The sequence below is a fragment of the Carassius auratus genome, unplaced genomic scaffold, assembly GCF_003368295.1.
Source record: "Carassius auratus strain Wakin unplaced genomic scaffold, ASM336829v1 scaf_tig00216852, whole genome shotgun sequence".
Lineage (NCBI taxonomy): Eukaryota > Metazoa > Chordata > Actinopteri > Cypriniformes > Cyprinidae > Carassius > Carassius auratus.
In genome coordinates this window covers 348,521-362,859 of record NW_020528767.1, presented here as the reverse complement: position 1 = coordinate 362,859, position 14,339 = coordinate 348,521, and the positions used below count along the sequence as shown (strand labels likewise).

At 36.7% G+C, this 14,339-nt stretch overlaps 2 long non-coding RNA genes across 2 annotated transcripts; one reads left to right on the top strand and one right to left on the bottom strand.

Annotated features, from left to right (window-relative positions):
- Window positions 1-3,795: 3,795 nt before the first annotated feature.
- On the bottom strand, window positions 3,796-5,089 carry LOC113099070 (uncharacterized). Its single transcript, XR_003289277.1, has 3 exons — window positions 5,039-5,089; window positions 4,616-4,723; window positions 3,796-4,305 (listed from the first exon to the last, which is right to left on the bottom strand). It is a non-coding gene; the product is annotated as an uncharacterized LOC113099070 (long non-coding RNA).
- Window positions 5,090-11,247: 6,158 nt separating this feature from the next.
- Window positions 11,248-14,339, top strand: LOC113099069 (uncharacterized). The gene is made up of 3 exons (XR_003289276.1): window positions 11,248-11,394; window positions 12,661-12,809; window positions 14,250-14,339. It is a non-coding gene; the product is annotated as an uncharacterized LOC113099069 (long non-coding RNA).

The following is a 14,339-nucleotide window of genomic DNA, read 5'->3' as shown; positions in this document are numbered from 1 at the left end:
GAGTTCGAAGCCGCGGTTAGACAAACATATTAAAAGCAAAACTGCTCTGATTAGCGCGCTCGAGTGGGGAAGAGCGAGCAAGTGGAAAAACTCCAGTGCATCACTGTATTCATAGTCAAGCCGCACATATCGCCCCTAACCAACACCTCGTGCGGGGCCTCGGCAACCGCAGAAGCGAACGGTGGGGGTTAGATGCGAGGCGACTCAAGAAATACACTCCAGAGCGCGGATACTTTTCTTATATTTTACCATAGCCGTAGGCTATCACAGAGAGAACATGTAGAGAGGCTGCAAACGAATCTCTCACGAGTGCCTCCCTGTGATAAACCCATTATACGGCTCTTACCTTTCGTTGACTCATCGCGTCCGCGAAAGAGGAGTTAAACACTGCTCGAAGAAAATCGCTGGAGAACGCGAGATGATAGGGCACAGATGATTCGCTATTCCTGAAGGAATGAAATCTGAGCGAAATGGCGCGCGGCACCCGGGGTATACGATGCTTACGCATGCAAAGGGCGGTGCCAAGCGCTATTTGGCCAATAGGATTGGCGGGATGGTATAGGGCTTCAGACATTCGTCACACCGAAGGTGTTCCCATACGTGGTGACGTCACCGCAGCATCGAAGTGACCTATGAAAGGGAAACACACTCCTAAAAGTAAAATTAATTAAAATTAAATAATTACAATTAATTATTATGTTGTGCACAATAGCACCAAAATAACAAAAAAAATTACTACTATGCTCAGTCGTGTTGTGTTCTCCGTGTGTTTTCCGCGTGCATTTGCAATGACGTAAGGTGACTGTAACGCACCTGGGTTTGATACAACTACTGAGTGTGAAAGTAGACCAACGCTGCGGGCAGTGCCGGGAACAATCGTGCTTGGTCTAGGACCACAGCAAACGAGCCCAGTGTAAAAGCCCTCTAAATTGGAATAACAGAATTGCATAATGCTGAAATAAAGCAACTTAATCATGTGGAAATCCTTTCCATTATTTTATTATTTTCGTTCATAGAGAACACGTTTGATTACAGCGATTGTGGATGTTTATGTCACATATTAAAAACCTATACCAAAACCTATAATAAAACATATCTGTTTAAGGTTCTTTCCATGTGGGTTATTAGACTGTTTGAAATAACTTTCTTAAATACTGGCAAGTAAGATCTTTGCTTTTGGATTTTAAAGAACATTGTGTTTCTTTTTTTCACTGTTCATTGTTTAATCTCTTGTAGAGCTACAAGGAAAACATTGCTTTCCAGCGTTTGATTTCAATTGCCATTGAATAATCAGGGTTTATAATGAATGCTTTTGTGATTTGATGCCATCACTGATTGTGCATGATACAGATGCCTGTGGCTTTTCAGAGGCATTATCAAAGTATTCACAAAAAAATGTCAACCTCAACACTTTCTAAACTTTAGCTCTGAGAAATTAGAACAGTTATTGGTATAATGTGCTTTCTCAAGTTGATATTGCAAAGTGACCTGGGGATGCTATCATGGTACAACCGAGGCCTAAGCAGAAAAAAAAACAAGCATGAACAGGAATTAAGCTAAAAAAGTGGTTTGAATTGGTTGAAAGACAACATAATGTACAAATAAGTACAACACTGACATCAGCACAGAATGGCACATTTTCTGCTTCATCTTCACGTGTGTAAGCGCATGTGTTTCTCTCAGCGCTTGTGGTTTCTGCAGACAGATTCACTGCACACTGCAATACTGTGTCTTACCGTACTGGTAGCACTACGCGCACAGAATCTTGTTTCAGCATAAAGTAGCTCTTCCTCACAATGTCTGGTCTGTTTTAATGATAATGTTACATTTTACAAATAAGTCTTAAATGGTGTTTAAAAACAGATATTGTGGCACATCTTTTAAAATCTTGATTTTGTCTCAAAATCCTCATAATATTTGATAGTATCGGGTTAAATCGGGATGAGGACGGCTATTACATCAGTACTTTCACAAATGCACGACCGCAAATTATAGTGCCAAAGGAAAGAAAATTAGCAGGTTATTTGATAATCACATCAAACTGGCTTTTATCTTCTTTTTATCCCTCTACTTGTACTGTTGTGAGACATGAGAGTTGCACACTTCACAATTAAGAAAGATTTAACAAACTAAAATCACAATGTAAAAAGTAAAGCCAAATATAAGACCAACAAGGCCCCGTCCACACGGAGACGCGTTTCTGTGAATACGCACAAATATTTTATCGGATAGGCGTTTCGTCCACACGCATCCGACGTTTTCGTAAGGAGAAACCGCTATTTTTTGAAACCGGGTCCCAAAGTGGATAAATTTGAAAACGCCGTCTTTGCGTTCTCGTCTGGACGGCTAATCCGTATATTTTCTGAAACGATGACGTCATCAGCCCACGTCTCCCCCCTAGTCAGACACCTCTACGTCACGTAACAGCAACAAAAACATGAACAAACACTGAACGATTGTCTTTTTATTAACTAACATTAACACTGATTAATAAATGTATTGTTCCATGTTCGTTTGTGTACCACGCGGAAGGTTTATGAGCATAGTCCAAGTCTTCTTTTCTGTTTTTAGTGTATCTCTGTGTCAGAATTACAGCGCCACATACTGGTCTGGCATGTATACTACATCATTTTGCGGTTTCGTGTGGACGCGGCTATTTCTTGAGACGAGGAAAAAAAAGATCGGATTGGGGTAAGCTCATTCTCCGTGTGGACGGGGCCCAAGTTTGCATAAGTTGTATGTTTACACACAATATCCAAAGTAGATCATGTAAGATTCGTAGGAATAGTTTTCAGTTGTGCCTGAAGCGAAGAGAAGTCAGACCTGTGGAAACATGTCTAGTCAGGAAAGTTTTGGGAAAGTGGTCGCTGAACAAGCGGAGGGTTTTAATGTGTTAAAGAATTCAGATCACTTACACTTTGCAGTTTGTGAAGAAAAAAGGTTTATTTGACTGTTTGCTTTGATTCGGTGTAGTACATGACATATTTAATGCTGAAATATTATAAAGTAGAGATGACACTTGTTGTTTATGACAACCACAGCATAAACTCATATAATAACATCAAACAGTAAGACTAGAAGCCAGGGATGGACTGGGAGTGAAAAACAGCCCTGGATTTTTTCCCAATTATGCCCACCAAAACTACAAACAGACGCTTCTGCCACCAACAGAAGGAGACCAGTTAACAGTAGAGACCAGCAGCCACCATTACAGTTTCCATTAAAACCAATTTCAGTGTAGTAGTACGTGCACTCTAATGTAAACATTAACTAACACTAGCAAAAAATACATGAAAAACTGAAGATGGTAAACAGATTATGTGTTTACCAAGTTCAAGGGGATACTTACATATGTTTGGTTTGTTTGGAAATCTGTTATTAAAATCACCATCACATCACTAGGCACAAACAACGTGACGCCAGAGATGCACTTGCCTCAAATTTCAAATAAAATAATATAAAATAAATATAAAATATATATAAAATAAATAGTCAACAAAAGCTTATTTCCAAATGTTTGCACTGAACTATGTTCTTAGGGTTTCCACTGGTCCTTAAAAACACAAGTTAAATCGTTTGAATTTAAGGCCATGTTAACTCTAAAATTATACAAAGTCCTAATTATTAGTATTTAATTATTTAAATTAATATAATAATTAATACTTTTGAATCTTTCCTTTTCTTAAAAATATTTTAAAGGCAGGTCTTTAAAGCTCTTAAATTTTATATATAAAACCCCTGCAGTTATTTTCTGGTACCATTTGGATAAAATATTTATTTATTTGTTTATTTATTTATAATAAGCCCTTTATAACTGTCATCTTATGTTGTTTTGAGAATGTTTTGTATTAAAAAAAAGGACTATGAGCACTTTGTTAAAATCCCAGGACACCCCTAGTCTGAAAATTCACTGCGATTTATTACTCCACATTGTCTAACGTGAATCTTCCATTCATTCATAAAGAGACAGCAGCAATTCTACAATGGGTTATATTTGAGAGATAGACAATAGAGTTCATGAAATTGGCCTTCGTATGGACGGCTGTAGACAGCAGTAAAGTGTTTACATGTAATACTGTCATCAGGAGGAAGTGTGTGTGTGTGTGTGTGTGTGTGTTTCTTCATGTTCCAACCGAAGGTTTTACATCCAGTTTTGAATGGGAACTAATCCATATTCCTTCATATGTATTCCTATAACTCCTTCAGTACTCAACTGTGTGCTACTGTTAGCAGCTTGAGACACAATGTTTAGTAATAAACACTGAATGAGGGAACACAGCATGAATAATCAGATCCTTCAGGCTTCTGTAAGAATCAGAAACAGGTAAAAGTTAGAAAAGGGAAAAAAGAAAGATGCTGTTATAGCAACAAACTAACACTGGGGAAGGTCAGAAATAATTGTTGGAATAACAAACTACAGACAGAAAATTCACCAAGAAGGTCCAAATTAAGATGTCTATTACCAAATTTTCACCACCATTTCCTCTTTGGCATGACTTCTTGAAAACGTTCAACTGTTTTAATAGTAGCAGTCAAACTATAAAACATTAATCTGAACTGGTGAAAATGATAACTTTCCCTACACATTTAAAAACTCACTTGTGGTGATACTTACCCTGTTCTCTGGTCTGATTAGAGTTCATCCAGCAGCTGAACATGAGGCCAAAAACCACAATTACAAGCAGCACTGCAACGATCAGTGGTATGAGATGATGCCTCAGTCCTGTAATAAACAAATAGAAAACAACACTTTATCTACTGTAAAAGAGTCTTACTGCAACCTTCATCAGCCAAGACACAAGTCATTAGAGAGTGAAGAGAGACGATATAAAAAAAATCTAATCAAAGATCTGCCCACTCAGCTGTTTTATCTCCTTGCTCAGAAAGATTTAATGGCAGGGTGTTAAACTACACAGAACAGGAAAACTCTCCAAAATGCTCAAACTGAGATTACAGAGATCATGTGTTCATTAAAACAAAAGCATCATTAAAATAATCCGGAGCAATATTTAAATCGCTCATTTCATTGCTAATGTACCTGGACACGTGTGACAGAGTTGAGTGATGTTGAGATGTGTGGTCTGGTTTGTGATGGGATTGTTGATCACACAGCTGTAGATGTTGTTCTCCTGATATTCCACCTCCAGAGGTAGAGAGAGACTGATGCTGAGATCAGACACACTGATGCTGGACAATAAACTGTTTCCTTTGTACCAGGAGAGAGTCACAGCACTCACATTCACAGCCGAACACAGCAGTGAACATCTGGACACTGATGAACGTTTAGATGATGATGAAGATGATGATGATGATGAAGATGATGATGATGAAGATGATGATGATGATGATGATGAAGAACAGTTTGAATAGTCTCTGGTGATGACAGGAATGGAAAGAGGAGCTGGAAATATTGAGAATGAAAGGAAATACAAATGTTACTTAATTTAAATGGGAACCAAATTGAAGTTGTATTCTGTGTTTGGAATTTCTTTCTGACGGCACCCATTTATTGCAGAGAATCAACTTGTGAGAAAGCAATGTAATACTTCATTTCTTAAATCTCTTCCAATGAAAAACAAATCATCTACATCTTAAACAGTCAGATAAAAAGTATATCCATCCATATACTGCTATATATTTTCAAATATATGAGGAAGTTTCCGATACACTGAAATATATTTTCTAAGGTATTGCAATATAAATTCTAGTATATTGCAATATATTTTTGTTTCGTAAGGGTAAATACCTTATAGAACAATTATTCTGATAATTTAACATCACTTTCGTTTTTTTATATTATTAAACATGTAATATATTACTCACCATAGACAGCAACAGAAAAACTCTTGTATGTGACTCCAGCAGCTTTGATGATAGTTAGTTTATAAAGTCCAGTGTGTTCAGATCTGATGTTTCTGATGGTCAGAGATCCAGTCCGACTGTCCATCTGGAGTCTGTCTCCAAATATCAGAGTATTATCATCTATATAGATGTTCTGTCTGTATATATCAGCAATACGAGTGTATGAACTGTTAATGTTAAACATCCACAGTATATGATCATCTCTCTGTACTTCAGAGACACCAGAGTTAAGAGAGACAGAATCTCCTTCAGTCACTGACACTGACTTCACTTCATCTGTATCACTAATAACACCTGAAACACATACAAATATTCTTTTATTCATATATTTCTCTAATTTTAGAAAACAATTCATAACAAAAAAACAACAAGCCCACTGAAAAAGACTTCCCTTACGAAAAATAACCATGATTTTATTATAGTAAAACTGTAGTAACCATGGTTATTTTGTGGTTACCATGGTTTAACTATAGTAACCATGTTTTTTTTGGTTTTATTTGTAGTAAAACCATGGTTAATTTTCGTAAGGGTTGTTCATCAACTCAGACTTGAGTCAGTTGTTTATGTCTTTAGACAGGATGTTTTCCAGATGTAAAAAATATTCAAATACCGAAATATATAATGTTATTGTGTGAAAATATAAAAACGGCAACTTTTGGGAATGAAACACTATTTTGTAAAAAATGTTTCACTTACCATGTGAGAACCAAATCCATAGGCAGAGGAAAAAAGATTTATGATTCATATTCACAGTTCCCAAAATATCCGATCAATAAACTCATGTTTCAGTAGAGTTTGCTCGTCCGCTTTTTTCAAAGTCGAATAGGCCTATTAAAAGTAGCCTAATACATTTAAAACAAAAACGACCATTTCGAGGAATACAGTTAACGGTGCTCTCAATAGCCTATTATAACTTTTATATTAGTATCGTTTTCGCTTGAAAATTTCAAGATAGGACACAAAAAGAAAAGCCCATGAAGATTAAGAGTTGAGATTACGATGTGCATTGGACTGTTACTGTACGTCGATTAAAATATATCCTGAAGGTTGTGGAACATCCATCCATTTTAAAAACGCACGATATTTTTAAGTGAAGAAAAAAGCAGCCAACAGAATCCAAAACGCTAAATTTTGATTTCAGTTTCCATACTTGCAGATTTGGGTTACTTCGTCTGGATAAACTCCGCCCCTCAGAGGTGTCCCCCTCCTTTTACTTCAGTGAGGAGCTCAAGATGGACAGTAAACTAAGCGTGGATTGTATTTACAGTATCTATATGAACATTAGAGGAAGTTCAGCTCTTTCACTCACACAAACAGGATGAAGACTTTGAGCAGAAATTGTGTTGAAGAGCAGATTTTTTTGCATGAATGTATTTATTTTGTTCAGCTTGTGGTTTGCAGATCCTCTCCCACCTTTCCTCTCAGCAAAAAAATAAAATAAAATAAAAACCCAGCTGCTCTGATTAACTAAATGATATAAAAGCCTCTTTGTCTGCTCTGAGTACGAAACTGCAAAGCTGCTGAGTAAAATACAAAAATCTATTGTTTTCAACATTGCAGGATTCAATTAAAATCAATAAAGATGTTATAAACATCAAAATTAAAAGAAATAAGCATTTGAAATATATCAGTCTGTGTGTAATGAATGAATATAATATACAAGTTTCACTATTTGAATGGAATTTGTGAAATAAATCAACTTTTTTATGATATTCTAATTATATTCCCAGCACCTGTATAGTTGAGTATCATCAGCATAACAGTGTAAACTAATCCCGGATTTTCTAATAATATTACCAAGGGTACAAAATGTTTATTCTTGTGGCACTCCATATTTTGCTGGTGATCAATGAGATGACTCCCTATTTAAATAACCAAAATGGTAGCGATCGGACAGGTGGATTCATCTTAGAGCCTGCCCTTGAATACCCATATAGTTTTGTAATCGATCTATGAGTATGTCATGATCTATGGTGTCGAACGCAGCACTAAGATCAAGTAAGACTAGCAATGAGATGGATCCTTGATATGACGCAAGAAGCAGGTCGTTTATATTTTGAACAAGTACTGTTTCTGTGATATGATGGGGCCTGAATTGTCCTTTTTTTCAAATATGGACTTATATGGTCTCTGTGTTGTTCTCTTCACTGTGAATTTATTAGTCATTTATGTGGCTCATCACAGATGTTAGAGTTGGGAAAATGCAATGCAATGCAAAAATGGCAATGGTTACTTTTCACAAAAGATCTAACCTCAATATTCATATAACAGCACACACTGCTGTCAATCTGGGAAAGTTACACTCTTTGTGCTGTAGGGGGCAGCATTAACTCAAACAAATCTATTCCTGCAGGGCCACTGTCCTGCAGAGTTAATTTAACCAATTAATTAATCACACCTGAACCAGATGTAAATGTAAACAGAAACACAGAATGATGATGTCTCTCAATTTATTTTAATCATCAGTTGTAGCACAGTTTCAGGAGAGAACAACAGCTGAAAGAAACAAACAGCAATGTACCAACAAATATATGCATATCCAGATATCATTCAGAATGGATGTGGTTTGGAGGTGGTTTATGCAATTGAACTTACCAGATTTGTCTCAGTCCGGATACTCTGGCTTTTCAAATTAGATCTTTTATATCACAATTATTGTTTTGACACAACTGTAACATAAAAACTGCAGAGAGAAATGACTAACCTAAACATAAAAAATAATACTGTGAAATGAGGAGTGAAATGAAAATTTTATTTATATATTTACAAAAACTACCTCACTAATCTGACAGTAATATTTAACTTTAGCTGCTCCTAAATGAAATGTAATGAAACATGTAAGGAGAAACACCAGTGTTATCAAAGTGACTTCGTGGGGCTTTTTATTTTTCATAATTCCTTTCCTCGTGTGTTAGCTCCACCCCCTTTAAGATACGAGAGAAGGATGCAAGGAAAGGAAAGGAGGATGGAGGAATCAAAGGATGAACATTAGATTAATCCATTATTAAAGGATGAACATTAGAATACTCGAGCGTCACTTAAAGCTGCAGTAGGTAACTTTTGTGAAAATATATTTTTTTACATCTTTGTTAAACCTGTCATTATGTCCTGACAGTAGAATATGAGACAGATAATCTGTGAAAAAATCAAGCTCCTCTGGCTCCTCCCAGTGGTCCTATTGCCATTTGCAGAAACTCCATCGCTCCCTGTAAAAAATAACCAATCAGAGCTGCGGTCCGTAACTTTGTTTGTGTTCAAAATGTAGAAAAATGAACATAATAAGCGAGTACACCATGAATCCATTTTCCAAACCGTGTTTTTAGCTTTCTGAATCACTAGGGTGCACCTATAATAAGTGTTTATATTCGGACTATTTTAGATTGGTTCGGGGGTACCACGGCGGAGTAACCCAGTACCTTTGTGATTCTTCATAGACATAAACGGAGAGAAGTAGTTCCGGCTACGATGTTCTTCCGCAAGACGCAAGCAGTTGTGTTTATTAACCGCTAGAGCGTCAAAAGTTACCTACCACAGCTTTAAAGCAGGGGTTCACAACCTTTTGCAACTCATGGCCCACCAATGACTGTTTAAAAACATCCCGAGGACCACCTTTCCAAATATAATAGTATGCACACAGAATAACAGCTTAATGATAGCTTTACTTTCAAACTACATTTTCTGTTAAATGGATCAATAAGGTAACCAGAGCCAATATAAACCTAAATATACTTGATTGGAATAAATGTATTGAAAAGTGTAGTGTAGTAGGCTAGTAACAGAATATGTTGGTGGTCATAATGATGACAGTAGCACACGCAAAAAATACTATCTGTTTGGTTAGTGCTCACACTGTATGGGTACCGGTACCACACCCCGAGCCCAACCAAACCGTGTGCTGGCCCACGTCTTCCAACCGGGTCAGGGCCGGCTAAACGAACCAAAATAACGAAGTATGAAGTAAATATGACGTAAACATTTGTGTATGTCATTTTCTTTTTGTGAATGTCATTTTACACATTTGTGACTATTAATCCACAACTTCCAATTCAAAACACGGGTGTTTTCACATCAGAGCTGTGAGTGTAAATTTCAACTAACAAATACAGTTGTTAATATGACAAGCTCTCATGTTCAGATTTTCAACCTCTTGAGTTTAGCTACTGATATACCTCCATAGTCTACCACTGCCTACATGGCCCACCAGATGGTGCTCGAAGGCCCACAGGTTGAGAATCACTGACTTGCATCATCAGCTGCATTTCAAGGGATCTGCCCTTATGTTGTTAAAGTTTGTTATTTAAGACATTCAGAATAAATATTATCAAAGCAAGATGGCCTGTTGAAATATATGACATTTAGGTCCAATCCCAATTCTACACCTTAGCCTTTCCCCTTTCCCTATTCTCTTTTGGTTGGAGGGGTAGGGGTAAGGGGAAGGGACAGATAGCCCTTCAAACAAATCGGGACCACACTTCAGACGAAGGGGTATGAATTATCTCAGCAACATGGCTGCTACAGCGAACAAAAAGACACATAAATGTAATCTTTTTTGGCATAAAGGGGTATAAAATAGAATTGGGATTGAGCCTTATAGCTTATTTAAGCTGCAAAGGTAAGATCTAAATGTAAATTATTATGACAGATGTGAAGGGGGAGGAGAATTTATCTGTGCATATTTTTTTTTTTTTCACCAAAAAAGACTTCCTCATATGATACATCTGTGTGTCCTCGCTCATGACTCCTCAGGACGCCTCTTCACTCCTCGATCTTCACCTCGTCATGGTGCAAGTAGAGAATTTAGATGTCTACAAGATGTCTGACCTTGATCAGTCTTTCATATCTTAACAGATGTAAAAACTAAAATCAAGTGTCCAAACACACTGAATTTTAAAAGTGAAGGACAGAATAAATGAAAACAGAAGTTCTATTTCCACAGTTGAGCAGAATGAGTGAAGAAAAGCTTTCAGCGTCATCACATCAGAGAGAAACACAGCAGTGTGATAACATATTCTCAGACACATACACAACAGACTTCAGGTTTTTAAAGAAGCTGAGGGTGTTTACACACACACAAAAGTCAGAGTTCACACAGAAATATGATATATCTTACCGTACGCTTAACTCGATCTGCACAGAATGTAGTATCAGCATAAACTATCTCTTCCTCTTGAGCCTTAACTGTTTTAATGATAATCACATTTAATAAACCTAACTACATTTAATATATATATATATATATATATATATATATATATATATATATATATATATATATATATATATATATATACACTGTTAGCAGTTGATGTAATTTTTACAATAAATTTTACAACAACGCACTGTATTCATGTTTTTGTTGTAAATGCAAATGCATGATGGGAAATTAACGGACAGTCCTGTAAAATTATTGTAACTACACTGTAGAAGCATTTTTTTACAGCAACCGCATAGCATTGTGGGATCGCTGCTGTTTGAATTTTGAAATTACGCGGCCAACGGACGGTACTTTTTGGAAGAAAGAACATGTCTCAGGTATGTAACATAACATTTGTTTTATAAGTCTTTATATATTAATACTGGTGATCTGAGTGAGTGCTGATTGTTTCATTTGGTATAACGTTAATTCAGTGGAATAGGGTGAAGTTAGTTAAAATCGCGTCTTCATACTCTATCCAGATTTACATCGCAAGAACTTTACCCAGAAACTATGGACTTTGGGCTGGAACTCGGTGTGCTTCCACCGCAGCTACCATGATCTAAATAAAGTTCTGGGTAAAAAAAAAAAATGCCCCTCAGAAAGTCCCTGCTCGCGAGGTACTTGTTCAAAGGTAACGTTACTGAACTTTCGGGAGTGGCAATGCAGCATTGTAATTTCAACCATTTCTTTTGATAATTTTTTAAAATATTACTGTCATCGTGTCATGAAAGGTATAGTGTTTTAACTATTTCAGGCGAGAATGTAAGTTAGTTGTCTAAAACTCAAATATGCGGTTTATTTATAAAGACTGCGTCTATTAAAAAATGTGTTTCGCTGATGTCGGAGACGGTCAACTCCACGCGATCAGCGGGAGCTCAGGGATCATTAATCCGTCGGGAGCACTCTCAACTCGGCTAGACCTTCTGACATTTGCCGCTGGCTGTGATGTCTGTTTAGTGGTAAAGCATAAAATATAATTCGTTTTGGGTGAACCGAACAGGTAATCTTTGGTCTTTATTCAGTTAATCTTTTAATATGTTAAAATGAAAAAAGGAAACAATAGGCTACTGTTTGGTATAATATTTTGTTTTATATAATGAAGGCCTAACGTTACACATTTCCCTGAACTTTATTTCTGCGGCTATTATTATGTTTACGAATGAAAAGGAGAACGAAAGGAGGCAGTGGTGTTTGATATCATATTTCGTCTTATTGAAATGAGGGGGGGTCGGTGGAAACGCGGCATAACTGTACCACGGTCATGAACGGTCAAGGCAGAAGGAAAAGACTGAGCGGGAACAGCTAACGTTACAGACACTCCGCAGGATCAGCTGCACACTGGCTGCTAGATGGAACATACGTTTGCTTGCTTTAAGCCCTGTTAATAATTGTCATATGGTTATATGTCAAAGAAGAAAGGAAAGGCTGTAATTCAAAAATACTTAAAATGCCTAGTCTAAATTAGGAAAAACCATACCATAACTTTGTCTCCCACCTAATAAAATTGGTACTTTTGCCCATCCTGCCAATACTGCCACTCATGTGTGTGTAGTGAAGCGTTCTAGTGCTCTTTTAGTTATCATATTGTGTATGCATTTCAGGAGAGGCACTAAGTGCAGACAAATGGATGATGTCTTTGGAAGGGACAACTGTGATGGGGCCCCACAACAACCTTCTGAATGGAGTGCAGCGACCTTCACTGTCTACATGTTTAACTAACAGTATCCTAAAGAGGCCTCAAGCACTAAAGGTATGTTAAAACTGTTTGCACACTTATAAAGAAAATAGACTCTATGATATACTCTATGCATTGATGTCAAAAGACAGGTTTCCATCCAATTCCTTTGCACCTTTTAAGCGCATTCGTAGAAATTTGGCAAAGAAACCCTATAACTGGAGAGCATTTCCATCAGCTCTGTTATGTAAATTAGAAATGGACAGGAGAGAAGTCATGAAACGCTGTGGGATCAAAACTTAAGGGGCAACTTAAAACAGCCGATAGAGTTGCAACAAATGTGCATTTATGTTGCATTTATTAGCAAGTCAATCCACATAAAAAGTTTTATTCACATTAGAATATTTTATGTGAATTTGAACCGTTTCCATTCAGGATTTTTTTGTTTGTTTTCAAAATGTTAAAATGTGCATTAAAAAGCTGGATGGAGACAAAGCTATTGCTATTAAGTGTCTAACATAGAGTTGGTATTGCCCTGCACGACATTTATGTAAACACAGAGAAGTCTGACAGACAGCAGTTTAACATTACAATTTTCATTAAGTAAATTTTGGGGGTTAAAGTCATTAGATGTGATTTTACTTTTTACTTTCTCTTTGGAGTGTTACAAGCTCTTGGTGAATGAAGAAGATCTGTAGAGGGTGGCCATATGCGCCGTTCATATGGGACACGTCCCCGCCAGGATTTTAATATTGCCTAAAACATCCAGGTCGATCGAGAGCTAAAGAGAGCAGAACAGACAGCTCCTTAAGCTTTTGAAATTGCTCTCATGTGTTTGTTCGTTCGTTTGAATTGAAGCGTCACTCTTAAACGCTGTTTCTTTAAAAAGGGAAACTACTTTGTTTGGCCTTCCAAAAGAGAACACGACTAGAAATCATGTTTATATCACATTTATAATGGGTTTTGACATTATAATGAAATAAACATTATATTTAAATGTTTGTCTCGTTGCTTCGGCTGGACAGGGCACAGTATGTTAAGAGGCATAACATTTCAGTCACATGATAGAAAGATTGGATAGCTGGTCAATCAGAGCACACTTTGCTTTTCAGAACGATGAGCTTTGTAAAAATCAACACGTTTCAGAAGGCGAGGAGAGGAGTACCTGTAGAGGAGAAACAATAATGTGTTTTTTTTAACCCGCTTAAACATTTCAGTACACCAAATACACAAAATAATGTTCTTTTTAGCAACGTCGTATGACCCATTTTGCAGACACTTTTGTCCAAAGCGACATTCAATTTACAGTGCATACAGTGACATTATATATTTAAGAAAAACAATGTAAAAGCCAATGTAATTCTAAATGTTATGTTGTTAAATGTGTTGATGTTAAATAAATACATCATCGTCATTTTTGTTCTACAAGCAAGTTTACTTTTTATGTTTTTTTTTTTTACACAGTATTTATCATTACCTGATATGAAAACTTGTTTTTACTCTCTCTGTTTTCAGAGCTTTTTGTGTAATCAATTCCAAGATGTCAGCAAAGCAGAGAAGAGACGGGGGATCAACGCACCTGTCTGCACCCTATTAAGAAGACTC